Raw genomic sequence first — 6017 nt, 5'->3', positions numbered from 1 at the left:
AATTTCCTTTTATATTATTCCTCTACCCTCCACCTGTAAATGAATGTTAGTGCAGTAATTGTTTGAAATAATGCCTCATCCAGTGTTAGGTCAGTAGCTCCACAGTCTACACAGTCCAGAATTCTTTCTCTTATTGTCCCAAAGGGGGACATTGTGGAGGCAGAGTTAGGGGGAACCACTTCAAGTGGTTAGGGACAGATAAATAATAGGCAGTATAGCACATGAAAGAAAACACACACTTGGAAGCCAGGAGACTTGTGTCCTAGTCAAAATTCTGGCATTATGTGACCTTGGACAGGTCATCTAACTACTCTGAAATTTATCATCAGTCAAATAAGATTTTATTCTGTTTTGTTTTGTTTGAGATGGGGATTTGCTCTTGTTGTCCAGCCTGAAGTGCAATGTTGCGGTCTCAGCTGACTGCAACCTCCACCTCCCAGATTCAAGCGATTCTCCTGTCTCAGCCTCCACAGTAGCTGGGATTTTTTTTTTTTTTTTTTGTATTTTTAGTAGAGATGGGGTTTTACCATGTTGCCCAGGCCAGTCTTGAACTCCTGTCCTCAGGTGATTCATTTGCCTCGGCTTCCCAAAGTGCTAGGATTACAGGCGTGAGCCACTGCACCCAGCCCAAATGAGATGTTTCTAAATCTAAAGTTTCTCTTGCTTCTGCATTTCTGTGAATCTCATTTGAAATTTTTCAGGGAAGGGATTTTATCATTTGTTCAGAGATGTCTTTATTTTTATTAATACCCATAAAACGTTTGTGTATTTGCTTCTTCCTCTTTCTCCTTTTGATCACATTTTAGCTACTTATCTAGAGGATCTCTGGCCAAGTATTCCCTTTTATTGTATTGATAACAGTTCTTAATGGCTGGCCTCTCTTGTGTACAATGAGCCAATATTCTTTTTTGTTCTATATTTTTGTATCTTCCCCTTTCCTGAACAAAGCATATTTAGAGTCTCAAAGAAATCCTCTCCACAAAGACATGTTCCTCCCTCTGGTGTGGGTAGACATAGGGTAAGAGTTTGGATGAAACTTTTGTAAATTGTAGTGTTCTTGGCATAAATATGAATTAAATTTTTTTTATATTTAAAGAACTAGTTAAATATGTGCTTCTTACTAAGATTAGGTATTTTTTGCCAAGATAACAATGATAAAAACATTTTGGGGGGGGAAATTGACCTTAAAATTTTGGGATAATTCAAGAAATGTCTGCAGAAAATTGATTTATGATCTTAATTTTTGTGTTAGTCCTTTGAGGTTTTTTTTGTTTTTTTTTTTTGTAAAGCTCCTTATCTGTTTTGGACAAGTCCAAAGTAAATGGTTGGGTTCTTATATCTGTTTTACCCTTATTTTTCCTATTAAGTAATGGTTTAAGAATATATCAAGCACCTTAATTTGTTGTTAAGTAGCTAGTGTTTACAGGATTCCATTAAATTCACTTTAATAAGCCTATGAAGTTCTTATGAAAAACCCATATCTGGGATGTGTTTGATTTGTTTCTTTGTTTTAATTCAGTGTTTAACCCTAGGTATGCTACATACCCATAAATAAGATACCATGGTAAGAGATAGTATGTTATAGTGGGAAAAGCACAAGTTTTTAGATAGCGATCAATTCTGCTGTCTACCATTATGTTGTAACCTTTCTGACAGGGCTGCTGCAGTGCACAACTTCGGGAGCCATCACTTATTTTTGTTGTGTTCCAGAAGGTGTCATTTTCATAGACTACAGTGTGAATAGTGTCCCCCATTAATAATGCAATGATGGCCTTGCTCTCTGAGCCTCAGTTTTATCTATAAAATGGTACCTAGAAGAGTCAAATGATTTCTTAGAATCCCCTAGATTATTAAGGTGAAGGTAGAAGATGATTAAAGTGTGTTATCTCCTAAGCTATGGCTTAGATTTTCCAAAGCTCATTGTTCTAGGCACAGAAAGTCTCCATTCTACACTGCATTTCAACCTGTGTTGAACAACACTCCAGTTCAGCCTGTATTGCTATGCCACATAGAGTTTGCCTGAATTATTATAGCTTTCTTAATAGTTTTGTTTATGATCCACTCTCTCCAGCCCATTACACAGGAGCCAGCTACCTAAATTTCCTATCTGAGCATGTCCTTAAATTTACTTCCAGCATACTATTCATTTGCCATAGTAGAGTATTAAGATTATTTGATTTTCTTTTTACTTTCTTATAGTGCCCAATGTGTAGTTTACTCAACATCATAATATGTAACGTTTTTCAACTACTTACTGTTGAATACAAAGTTATCTCATTTAATTCTCAGTCTGGTGGGGCAGATATTATAATCCCTATCTTTTTTTTTTTTTTTTTTTTGGAGACGGAGTCTCTGTCACCCAGGCTGGAGTGCAGTGGCACAATCTTGGCTCACTGCAACCTCTTGAAGCGATTCTCGTGCCTCAGCCTCCCAAGTAGCTGGGATTATAGGTGCCCACCACCACGCCTCGCTGTTTTTTTTTATTTTTAATTGACACAGGGTTTCACCATGTTGGCCAGGCTGGTCTTGAGCTCCTGACCTCAAAATGATCTGCCCACCTCAGCCTCCCAAAGTGCTGGGATTACAGACATGAGCCACCGTGCCCAGTCTATACCCTGTCTTAAAGAAGAACAAAAAATGGTTTAGGGAAATTGGTAAAAGGCCAAACAACTAATTGGTGGGGAACCAAGATTCTAATCAAAAGCTATCAAATCCCAGGGTCTAAACTCATCACTGCATACCACTCAACAAATATTTATTGAAGTGAAAATTATGTTTACATAGCCTCTCCAGTTAGATATTCTCACCAATTAATATCACTCAATATTAACCTGAAAATCAAACATGTCATAAGGATTGTTCAGGGTCTAAGGATTTCCTTTTTTATATAAGTAGGGTTTGTAATTTTTGCATGTATTCAGGAGTTGACTTTTATAAAGTTAATAATTGAATATTTTGCATACTTCAGGATGTTTCATAGCAGCATTTGGGCAAAAATTCTTGGGTTATGTATGTTGATCTTGACACTGGTGTTTCTTCAAATTTTGCCACCTTTTAGGCATATCTTGTTAAAGAAAAACAATTCTATAAACTTGAACAAGGTAGTGAATTTGTCTTGCAGCCATATTTTTTCTGTGTTTAAAATCAAACTATTCAACGCAAAAACTGTTAGAACTAATAAAGGAGGCTGGTTGTGATAGCTCACACCTGTAATTCCAGCACTTTGGGAGGCCGAGGTGTGCCGATCACTTGAGGAGGTCAGGAGTTTGAGGCCAACATGGAGAAACCTCATTTCTACCAAAAATACAAAAAATTAGTGAGATGTGGTGGCACACACCTGTAATCCCAGCTACTTGGGAGGCTGAGGCATGAGAATCACTTGAACCTGGGGTGCAGAGGTTGCAGTGAGCTGAGATCACACCACTGCACTCCACCCTGGGTGACAGAGTGAGGCTGTTTCTCAGAAAAAAAATAATAATAGCCAGTCATGGTGGCTCACGCCTATAATCCCAGCACTTTGGGAGGCCGAGGTGGGTGGATCACCTGAGGTCAGGAATTCGAGACCACCCCGGCCAACATGGTGAAACCCCATCTCTACCAAAAGTACAAAAAATTAGCCAGGTGTGGTGGCAGGCCCCTGTAATCCCAGCTACTCAGGAGGCTGAGGCAGGAGAATCACTTGAACCCGGAAGGCGGAGGTTGCAGTGAGTCAAGATCATGCCATTGCACTCCAGCCTGGGCAACGAGAGCAAAACTCTGTCTCAGAAAGAAAAAAAAAAAAAAAAAAAAAAGGCCAGGCGTGGTGGCTCATGACTGTAATCCCAGCACTTTGGGAGGCTGATGCAGGCAGATCACGAGGTCAGGAGATCTAGACCATCCTGGCTAACACGGTGAAACCCCATCTCTGCTAAAAAATATATATATACAAAAAATTATACGGGTGTGGTGGCGGGCACCTGTAGTCGCAGCCACTCAGGAGGCTGAGGCAGGAGAATGGCGTGAACCTGAGAGGCGGAGCTTGCAGTGAGCCGAGATTGCACCACTGCACTCCAGCCTGGGTGGCAGAGCAAGACTCCTTCTCAATTAAAAAAAAAAAAAAAAAAAAAGCTAATAAACGAATTCAGCCAAGTTGCAGGATGCAAAATCAACACACAAAAATCATTTTTTTCCTGAGACAATCTCACTCTGTCGCCCAGGCTGGGGTGCAGTGGCGCAATCTCAGCCCACTGCAACCTCTGCATCCGGGGTTCAGGCAGTTCTCCTGCCTCAGCCTCCTGAGTAGCTGGGATTATAGGCGTGCACCACCACACCCAGCTAATTTTTTTTATTTTTAGTAGAGGTTTCACCATGTTGGCCAGGCTGGTCTTGAACTCCTAACTTCATGATCTGCCCACCCTGGCCTCCCAAAGTGCTGGGATTACAGGTGTGAGCCACCACGCCCAGCCTCAATTGCATTTCTACACACAAGGAATAATCCAAAAAGGAAATTAAGGAAACAATTCCATTTACAGTAGCATCAATATGAATAAAATATTTAGAAATAAACTTAACCAGCGATGTACAGTGACAGTATGTACACTGAAAGCTACAAAACATCACTAACATAAATTAAGACAAATAAGTAGACATCCTGTGTTAATACATTGGAAGGCTTAAGCTGTCAATACTAAAGGTGATCTACAAATTCAGTGCAGTCCCTGTCAAAATCCCAATGATGTTTTTTGAAGAAATAGAAAAACTCATCTGAGAATTCATACGGAATCTCGAGACCCAAAATAGCCAAAAGAGTTCAAAAAGAACAACAAAGTTGGAGGACTAACACTTCCTGATTTGAAAGCTTATTTACTTAAAAGCTACAGCAATATGGGCCAGGCGTGGTGGCTCACGCCTGTAATCCCAGCACTTTGGGAGGCTGAGGCGGGCGGATCACGAGGTCAGGAGATCGAGACTATCCTGGCCAACATGGTGAAACCGCATCCCTACTAAAAATACAAAAATTAGCTGGGCATGGTGGCGCGTGCCTGTAGACCCAGCTACTCGGGAGGCTGAGGCAGGGGAATCGCTTGAACCAGGGATTCGGAGGTTGCAGTGAGCCGAGATCGCAACTCCAGCCTGGCGACAGAGCGAGACTCCATCTCAAAAAAAAAAAAAAAAGCTACAGGAATCAAAACAATGTGGTACTGGGCATAAAGACATATATAGACCAATGGAGTCCAGAAATGAGTCCTCACATGTATGGCCAAGTGATTTTCAAGAAGGGTGCCAAGACCATTCCATGGAAAAAAATCTTCAACAAATGGCACTGGGAAAATGATACCCACATGCAAAAGAATGACAGATCCTTTACACCATATACAAAAGTTAACTCAAAATGTGGCCAGGTATGGTGGCTGATGCCTGTAATCCCAGCACTTTGGGAGGCTGAGTTGGGCGATCAGTTGAGGTCAGGAGTTCCAGAGCAGCCTGGCCAACATGGTGAAACCCCATCTCTACTAAAAATACAAAAATTACCCTGATGTGGTGGCGGGCGCCCGTAATCCCAGCTACCTGGGAGGCTGAGGCAGGAGAATCACTTGAACCCTGGAGTTGGAGGTTGCAGTGAGCCTAGATTGCGCCACTGCACTTCATCCTGGGCGACAGAATGAGACTCTGTCTCAAAAAACCTCAAAATAATCAAAGACAAAAACCTAAGATACAAAACTTGAAAGAGGGCCGGGCAAGGTGGCTCACGCTTGTAATCCGAGCACTTTGGGAGGCTGAGGAAGGAAGATCCCTTGAGCCTGTAATATATTGCCCAGGAGCTCAAGACTCCTGGGCAACATGGCAAAACCTCATCTTTACAAAAAATAGCTAAGCATGGTGGCGCCTGCCTGTAGTCCCAGAGTCTCAGCTACTCAGGAGGCAGAGGTGGGAGGATCACCTGAGCGCGGGGAGGTCAAGGCTGCAGTGAGCTGTGATTGTGCCACCGCACTCCAGCCTGGGAAATAGAGTGAGACCCCGTCTCGAAACACAACATG

The sequence above is a fragment of the Gorilla gorilla genome, chromosome 1, assembly GCF_029281585.2.
Source record: "Gorilla gorilla gorilla isolate KB3781 chromosome 1, NHGRI_mGorGor1-v2.1_pri, whole genome shotgun sequence".
Classification (NCBI taxonomy): Eukaryota; Metazoa; Chordata; class Mammalia; order Primates; family Hominidae; genus Gorilla; species Gorilla gorilla.
The sequence above is the reverse complement of the archived record's forward strand: the minus strand, read 5'-3'. Positions refer to the sequence as shown.